Raw genomic sequence first — 9,579 nt, 5'->3', positions numbered from 1 at the left:
GCGCACCAACCGACCTGTAGGAGTCGCTGTCCACAACGCCCGATCCCCACCCATCAGTTTCCCACCCCCTAATACGGCCAATGTGTATTAGTATGAACGACCAGCTAAACTGAAAGCAATGTGGAGCGCTGGGCTCGAACAGGCGAGCCCAGCGTCTCCGCATTCGTGGCGAGCGCCTTGCCCACTACGCCACGTAGCCGCCCTGTTTTTTGGTAGATATTTTATTGGGTTTTTTTCGGGCTGAGAGAGAGATTAAGTATGGGAGGATAGATGGGGGAAGACATTCGGCAAAGGTCGCCGGGTCCGGGAGTCGAACCCGGGACGGCCTCGTTGCACCGCAGTGCCACCCTGGCGCTCAGCTGTCAGACTTCTGAATCAAAACTCTACTTAGCCCACTGCACCTCACTGTATACCTGTGTATATTATAGCCCATAGCTTATGTAGACTTTATTTTATTATTTTAATTATAATTTTTTATTCTCACCATCGCACATTGTGCTAACCATTGCACTTTACTGTACAGTTTTATTTATACGTGTTTTATATTGCAACTGACTGTTGATTATATCACATCCTGGTTGGACGTACACAATCTCGTTGCACTGTCTTGTACTGTGTAATGATGACAATAAAGTGTGAATCTAATCTAATCTAATGTACCTGCTATTGTATAAAGTCATGGGGCTGTACACAGAACAATTGACTCAGCGGTTTTCGCTGTTGCCTTCTGGCCGCCGTTATGACGTTCCGTTGAGTAGGACCAACCGTTAAGCTAAATCTTTTGTCCCCTCGGCTACCTGCCCTGAGTGGGAGGTTCGAAGGGTCAAAGTGGGTATAAAACAGGAGGGAAGACTGTCAAGTTTTAAACTGTGGATACCAAACAGACAACTTTGAACTGTTGTACAGTAATCCAGAACTATTTTATTGCACTGTAAAAATATATATATCTTTTATTTTTTAATCTATTCCATTCTACTATTTTATTGCACTGCACTATTGCACTATTTTACTCTGTCTATTTTATCTTACTCTTTTTATTATTGTCTATTTAAAACTGAATCAAACCACAAACAAGGTGGCCTGTTGGGATGTTAGATCCTAATGTGGAAAACTGTGATTTTATATGTCTGCACTTTATGTGCTCAGTTTATGTCTCTTTTCTGTTGTGAAGCACTTTGAGCTGCAGTTTCTGTATTATTATTATTATTATTATTATTATTATTATTATTATTATTATTATTATTATTATTATTATTATTATTATTATTAGTATTATTAGTATCAGACTTTTAAACACAGAAAGTAGTCACTTTAAGTAGCCTTTTACACCTAGTTGTCTGTTTTTACTTTTACTTAATATTGTTATATTTCGCCAACACAATATACTGTATGAGTACACAGTAGCAGCCAGTCCCTATAAGACAAGGTATTGCTATTTTTTCATCTACATCATTTCATTGAGCTGTAATTAACACAACACAATAAACGCTATATAAATGCAGTCCATTTACCATAAATGTACTCTCAATAACAGTCAAACTAAATTAATGTGTACAAAACTGTTTTCGTGTTTTGGATGTACGTGGGATTGTGTGCTAAATTAATCCGATTTTTATTGAATTTTTTGGTGAAGTGCCCCTTTAATTAAACCTCTGGGTCACATGACACACCGGACTGCTCTGATGTTTACTATAAATCCTCAGTTAAACAATTGCATCTTCAAAAGAGGAAACGGGAATCTATTCATAGACCCCCCCTGACCAAGCCACGAGCCGCTATATGAAATATGGTTGTTTGATTAAAGGAAGACGACAACATTATGGGGAAATGCGCTTACAGTCTTCAGTCTTCTTCAGAGTCGGTCTATCTTCGTGTCTGACTCTGAAGAAGACGGTAACCACATTCCCCATAATGTTGGCATCTTCCTTTAACCCTTTCACTACCACACTACAGGTTAACCTTTCACTACCACTACAGCCGGTTAACCGTCTGTAGTGTGGTAGTGAAAGGGTTAACCTTCTGTAGTGTGGTAGTGAAAGGGTTAACCTGCTGTAGTGTGGTTGTGAAAGGGTTAACCCTTTGTGGTGTGGCAGTGAAAGGGTTAACCTTCTGTATTCAGATCTTCCTGATACCTTCCATAGTTTCTTCATCTTTTCATCAGAATTTCACTCATATCCAACAAACCGTAGCAATAAACTCCACTTACCTTTCTGTCGGACAACTAGCCATCAATTCAACATTAGCTTTAGAGGTCCTAAACTCTGGAACACTCTAAATTCATCATTGAGGTCAACAACCTCCTTATCCATATTCAAAAAACAATTAAAATCTCATTTAATTTCATCATAAATCACTGTCACATTAAGTTACTCCTGTGTCATCAGTGTTACATCTACTGTTAGTATGACTGCTTGTTTCCTTTTCCTCATTATATACCGTTAATATGCTATTCTCCTCTGTCTTTGCCCTCTTGTACAAAAAATAAATAAAAAATTGTTCTTGTTACTGTCTCGTGTAAATGTTCCACGTTTTCGCATTAGTGTCTGCCTTATGTCTCTGATCCTGTTTTGTAGTTTATTTTGTAGTCCATGTTTACATGTAATTCGTCCATATTGTTTATGGACAACGATGGGATGGGAGTGGAACTTTGTACAAGCCCTTTGGGCTTCGTTCCCTCCTAGCACTGTTTTCTTTCTTTTTAAATAATGTGATAAATAAATAAACTAAACGATTGTCGCAGTGAAAGGGTTAACCCTTTTGTAGTGTGGTAGTGAAAGGGTTAATAAGGAATAGACTGACTTCTGGAGTCTATCTCATTAAAGAAAAGAGCACAGAAGGACAATAGATGACTTATCTGTGGACCGTTCCAGCCGAGATCAGCATTTGAAGTGGTTCCGTCTGGTTCTTCTGTCACATTATATGAATATTTGTATATTTCAATGATCCTGGCTCCGGGCTCTCTAGCTGTAGGTGTCGATTCTACTAATAGCCACTTTGTCAGGAAACCAAACTATATTCAGTCCATTTCTATTTGAAAAAAATGACCATTAAGACATTAAATTGAGGCCTTTCACAGGATGTTTAGAACGCCTATTTTCCCTCCATGTTGGAAGAGACAACAATTGCTGTGGGTTGATATAATGAGAAATTAAATATAATATAATTTTATATTCTGGTGGTTTATCACTGGATCTCGTAAACAAGGCACAGTGTAACAGTGATAGCGTGCTTTTCCAGTGTGTTGCCTGCTCTACCATTTTAAACATTAAAACATTCCCTTTCTAAAGTGGTTACCAACGGTTACAGGGAGCCATGTTGGAAGAAAAAGAAGTACCCAAACAGACGTAGAGGCAGCTCTGTGTAGGAGTGTGTTTCAGGCTGTGTGACGTACAGGCGTAGAGGCAGCTCTGTGTAGGAGTGTGTTTCAGGCTGTGTGACGTACAGGCGTAGAGGCAGCTCTGTGTAGGAGTGTGTTTCAGGCTGTGTGACGTACAGGCGTAGAGGCAGCTCTGTGTAGGAGTGTGTTTCAGGCTGTGTGACGTACAGGCGTAGAGGCAGCTCTGTGTAGGAGTGTGTTTCAGGCTGTGTGACGTACAGGCGTAGAGGCAGCTCTGTGTAGGAGTGTGTTTCAGGCTGTGTGACGTACAGGCGTAGAGGCAGCTCTGTGTAGGAGTGTGTTTCAGACTGTGTGACGTACAGGCAGCTCCGTGTAAGAGTGTGTTTCAGGTTGTATGACGTACAGGCAGCTGATAGAGTTGTGCCCTTCCTGATGGCTTGTCGTACAGAACATGTAAGTCGCTTTGGATAAAAGCGTCAGCTAAATGACTAAATGTAAATGTAGGAGTGTGTTTCAGGCTGTGTGACGTACAGGCGCAGAGGCAGCTCTGTGTAGGAGTGTGATGCTAACAAAAACAAGTCACTTTAATGTCCTGAAGGGGAGGAGCCTAAACCATGAGTATCAGTTGCATCATCTACATAAAAGAAACATTCACACAACAAGATAGTAACAGACCGTTTTAACAGTAACACATTCAAATAATAATAATACAAAATAGACACAAAATAATTTTGATCTTTTACATTCAGATTACTGATGATTCATTCATGCCTCTTAATACATTAAGATTAACATCTTAGTACATGAGGCTTTAAGCAACGGCTAAGCAGTCTTTACACAGAACATTCTAGAATCATAAGAAAAGAGGACGGTAATTCCAGAGTCATGAGGACGGTGTCGATGTCCGTCATGGGAGCGTTTAGAAAATGGCGTTGTCTCCCAGTGTCGAAGAACGTCCCGTCGGAACGTCGGGGAACCCGCGCTCTTATTATTATTCTAGCTAGTGTCAAGAAGACCCCGCTGTAGACGAAAGACTCGAGACTCAGTCTAGACGGGACGTCAAACTGCCTTTAGTTTAAACACACGCTCATCTACCCCGAGAACTGGAAATGGATTTTCCGACACCGCCGCCTACAGAGGTTTCTTTGTTGCCGTCGGTCGAGAACTTCTTTACACGTGGCTCGACGTCCGACCTGTCTTGAGATCATCTACTCCTGTATCTTCACTGGGACCTCGATGTACAAACAAGGCCCCCACGGAGAGAGAGAACATGGGTGAACACCACCCCAGCTGCTGCTGTGGACAGGCTTCACAAACGGGGGACACCAGCGCTGCGGGAATGGAGAGAACACTCAAAACTAAAAGAAACACATCTTTGTTTTTGACCAGCTAGCGTGGAAACCCCCACTTCTTGACTTCACTGCACCGTTTCTACACACACACACACCCAAGAGGAGTTATTTGGAATGTTACTACTGTAGGTTATTAAGCAGGGCGGGGGGGACATTTCGATGATGGCTACTGTACAGTGTTATCATCCACCGCCGTATATTATGGTCGTCATCGGTGGCTTGGCTCTATAAGGCACTATGAAGCTGACTGTTAGAACCTCAAGGACTAGTTCAGTCCTGTCATGGGTCTACAGGAGGACTAGTTCAGACCTGTCGTAGGTCTACAGAAGGACTAGATCAGACCTGTCGTAGGTCTACAGAAGGACTAGATCAGACCCTGGGTGGGTTTCACACAGAAAGTTTGCGAGCGTCCCACGGGTCGTCCATCGCAAAAAAAAAAAAAAAAAACGGAATATCTGCTGGGCCAAGCGCGGAAATAAAAAGGCACTGCTGTGACATGTAGCACGTTGAAGCTTTGAAGCGTTGAAAACAAAATGTGATTTATTTGGGACACACAGAGATGGGCTTTGAAAATGACGTCGACATAATTTGGTGGTCAACGCCGTCCCACTACTCCAGACATTCTTTCCTTAAAAAAGGATGCGCCGAATCGAACAGGCACTGCTGTTGTGTTTTTACGAGGCGCGATTAGATTCAGCTGTGGGATCAAAGGGACGTCTATGCTTTCGGTAATGAGAGTGTAATGGAAATGTTATCTGTGTCCATCTGTGTTAACTCTCTGTACAGCTTGACTAGTTGAATATGATCAACTAGTAAACTAGTCTGACTACAGCAGACACTAGTCTGTGACGGTCTCTTTAACAAGCCAAGGTTAGGAGATATGACCATGGCTATTTCTCCAGTCCTAGTGTGAGCCATAACAAAGGCTATAGCCAAGGCTTGTTATTCATTTCTCCCACTAGGGCATATTTTGTTTACCCTTATATCTGGATGTCTAATGTACGTCATTTCAATGATGTATTAATGTACGTTCTGACCAGAGCTCTTGGGTCACTTTCTGGTCAGACGCTCGTGTGTGTCTCTCTATAAACTGATCTCTGTGGAAGCACAGATATTAAACTATGTTCTATGTTTTTATATACAACTGACTCGATCTAAATTTCTACAGTTCACTGTCATGGCTCGTTTGAAATATTCCACGACCAGAGCTAAAAGAAGTGTTTCCAAGGCATTCTGTCCACAGAACCGTCCGTTGTGTCTCTGCGGTATTACTTCTGGTCAGTGAGAAGCGCTATATAAATTAAATGAATTATTATTATTATTACGTCACGCGGACGGAGAGGACGAGGCACTGCTGTTTTGAAAGGAGGCGCCAGAGAGCATCGACGACGCGTTGAAACGCTGTCAATTCGACATGAGGTTTTTATCGCCGAGATTTGAACTGTGTCAATAAAAAATGCGATTAGCCGGACTGACAGCGGTTTCACAGAGGTTTGAGTGACAGGCGGCTCTGTGGGCGGGTCTATGCAGATCCACCAGAGCTGAAAGAGAGTCTGTGAGGGAGCAGATACCGGATCAGAGGAATGACGAGTAGGGATGTCCGACATTATCGGCCGATATCGGCATTAAAATGTAATATCGGAAATTATCGGTATCGTTTTTTCAAAAAATAAATAAAAAAATCTTTCTTTTTTTTAAAACATTTATTTAACCTTTATTTACCCAGGAAAGCAAGTAAGAACAAATTCTTATTTAATTTATTGTCAAAAGTATGCATAATGTTGTGTTAATTCCACGACAAGAGATATGTAATGTTAAGTACATGAAATTATTCAGTTTTTTTGGGGGGGGGGGGGGGGAAACCCTGCATATATCGGTATCGGTTGATATCGGTATCGGAAATTAAGAGTTGGACAATATCGGTATATCGGATATCGGTAAAAAAGCCAATATCGAACATCCCTAGTGACAAGGCTTCTACAGACCTCTGCTTACATGAGCAGACACCAGATCAGATGAACGACACGGCTTCGACAGACTTTGTGGACGCACCCATGCAACATGAATTAGTTTAATGCTCAATGTTCTCTACCCCCAAGAGGACGCTTTTTGGGAGGATCTACCAGGACTACCACAAGATATGTGGTGGTGGTGTTTGGGTACTTGTACACTACAGTGGCTATACCACTGTACATTTGTGGCCTAGAACTCCGTGGGAAAACATATTATTCAGATGACGTGTTGAGTTGGGCTGGACAGTGAAGGTGTTGCCTTCTTTTAGCCAGATCAGGCCTCTATAGGCCGGACAACATGGCTTCTAGTGAGGTCAGAGTCTGATCCTTTACTCTTCCTCTAACCTGGTCAGGCCTCTATAGGCCGGACAACATGGCTTCTAGTGAGGTCAGAGTCTGACCCTTTACTCTTCCTCTAACCTGGTCAGGTCTCTATAGGCTGGACAACATGGCTTCTAGTGAGGTCAGTCTGATCCTTTACTCTTCCTCTAACCTGGTCAGGCCTCTATAGGCTGGACAACATGGCTTCTAGTGAGGTCAGAGTCTGATCCTTTAGTCTTCCTCTAACCTGGTCAGGTCTCTATAGGCTGGACAACATGGCTTCTAGTGAGGTCAGTCTGATCCTTTACTCTTCCTCTAACCTGGTCAGGCCTCTATAGGCTGGACAACATGGCTTCTAGTGAGGTCAGAGTCTGATCCTTTAGTCTTCCTCTAACCTGGTCAGGCCCTCTATAGGCTGGACAACATGGCTTCTAGTGAGGTCAGAGTCTGATCCTTTACTCTTCCTCTAACCTGGTCAGGCCTCTATAGGCTGGACAACATGGCTTCTAGTGAGGTCAGAGTCTGATCCTTTAGTCTTCCTCTAACCTGGTCAGGCCCTCTATAGGCTGGACAACATGGCTTCTAGTGAGGTCAGAGTCTGATCCTTTAGTCTTCCTCTAACCTGGTCAGAGGCCTCTATAGGCTGGACAACATGGCTTCTAGTGAGGTCAGAGTCTGATCCTTTACTCTTCCTCTAACCTGGTCAGGCCTCTATAGGCTGGACAACATGGCTTCTAGTGAGGTCAGAGTCTGATCCTTTAGTCTTCCTCTAACCTGGTCAGGGCCTCTATAGGCTGGACAACATGGCTTCTAGTGAGGTCAGAGTCTGATCCTTTACTCTCCTTTTAGCCAGATCAGAGGCCTCTATTGGGTGGACAGCAGTGAGTGAGGTGGGAGGCCGCTCCTTTACGTAGATTCACAGCGGCCCTCTTACCCCCTGAGTCAGCCATGTTCGCCGAACACAATAACTGTTAACAATACGTGGAAACGGAGCGATGCGGTCAGGGAAACGTTACAGACCTGGTCCCTCTAGAGACACATTAGAGACAGAGTCATGTCCACTGTCATCCTCTCCAGGCCGTCTGCTGTTCAAACAAGACAGGGGGGGGGGGTGTCTTCTGACCTTGGACCGGGCCGTGACCCCCCCTCCCACCCCCCGCCGCTTCCTGGTTCACGGCTAACCAGGAGGGGAACCCTCAGGAGAGGTCGTCACCGGGGTCACAGGAAGCTGCTTGTTTGCTATTTACATCCGAACGAGTGAGTAGGGGTCGAGGAGACGAGATGTTCTGCACACTGGGAGTCTCAGGCTACGTTTAGACGGAGAGAGTCTGAACAGAAACGGCAAAAGTCGTCTTGCGGTCTCACTTTTAATGTTGCGTTTAGACTAGCGTTTTGGGATGGAATTCTCCGTGCAGACGAGGCTGTAACGACTCGAGACGACGGAGCCCCGCTGTCACACGATTGGCGCATATGTCAGATGACGTGCTGTGAAGACCCGCCCTACTCTGCCTCTGATTCGCAGACTGTGGGTGGGGGAATGTGATTGGACCAAAGCAGAGTCACTCACAGACAGTGGGTCCAGTCACTAATAGTTGCGATAGCCGTGGGACAGATTCTTGTGTATTTAAAAGTACTGCCAATGTAGCCTTCAGGTGATCGCCATGGATAGAATCAGACATGCTTTGTTTACGCTTCTAGGCTACTGACGCATGCCTGTGATGTAAGCAGTATGCGCGCGACGAGAGCCTTGACAACCCTTTCGTCATCGTTTTATGCGGTTTGACAGTTTAGATGATAGCGCAAAGGTTTATCGTTTCTAGGAATTCCACCCAGGAAGGTGGTCTCACTTTTTTGCGGTTTCTCCCCGAAAAAACGCCGTTTCCGTATAAACGAAAGGCACATCCGAAAAAATATTTTTTGCGGATTCACCTGCTAGCGTTTCCGTCTAAACGGGGCCTCAGGGTGGTCACTGTGTGGTCACTGAACCACTGGCTAGTGTACAATAAAGTGACTCTTGACTCTTGACCGGTCACCACTCGCCAGGCCTCATTCTGTTAGCATCATGGGCCGTAGTATTGTCATCCTCAGATATACCTCTATCTCTACAGTAAAAAAAAAAAAAACTATATTCCAGGCGTTCTCTCTCTCCCCACAGGACTTTAAGACTGACTTCAAACGCACATGAGATTAGCATCGCCATAAACTAGGATGTATTTCTTTCCAACGTGAATTCCTCTGTCCATGACTAGACCATGTCTGCTTCCATATAATTCCCCAAATCTAACTTAAAAAAAAAATATATATATATTTAGTTAATTGTAACAGCTATCAATAACTACAGTATCCATACCAGTTCATCTATGTTTAATGCCCATAGCGACCTTTACTGAAGTGGCAACAGAAACGTGCTTTAACCTTGCAGCTAGACAAGGATAATTATGTATTATGGACATGGCAACAATGGATCCCTTGTGGGGAGATTTACAGGTGATGATACATCTGCTTATATTAGGGAGCGATAGAGGTAGCAGATTAGCCCTGCCCGAGGACTAGTAAG

The 9,579-nt window shown here is 43.7% G+C and overlaps 1 long non-coding RNA gene across 1 annotated transcript; it reads right to left on the bottom strand.

The window, feature by feature from the left end:
- Positions 1–6,377: 6,377 nt before the first annotated feature.
- LOC311223908 lies at positions 6,378–7,847 on the bottom strand. The gene is made up of 2 exons (XR_014619413.1): positions 7,722–7,847; positions 6,378–7,644 (listed from the first exon to the last, which is right to left on the bottom strand). It is a non-coding gene; the product is annotated as an uncharacterized lncRNA (long non-coding RNA).
- Positions 7,848–9,579: the final 1,732 nt, after the last annotated feature.

This window comes from Notolepis coatsorum (genome assembly GCF_963971535.1).
Source record: "Notolepis coatsorum genome assembly, chromosome: 2".
Classification (NCBI taxonomy): Eukaryota; Metazoa; Chordata; class Actinopteri; order Aulopiformes; family Paralepididae; genus Notolepis; species Notolepis coatsorum.
This window is presented reverse-complemented; position numbering and strand designations above follow the sequence as displayed.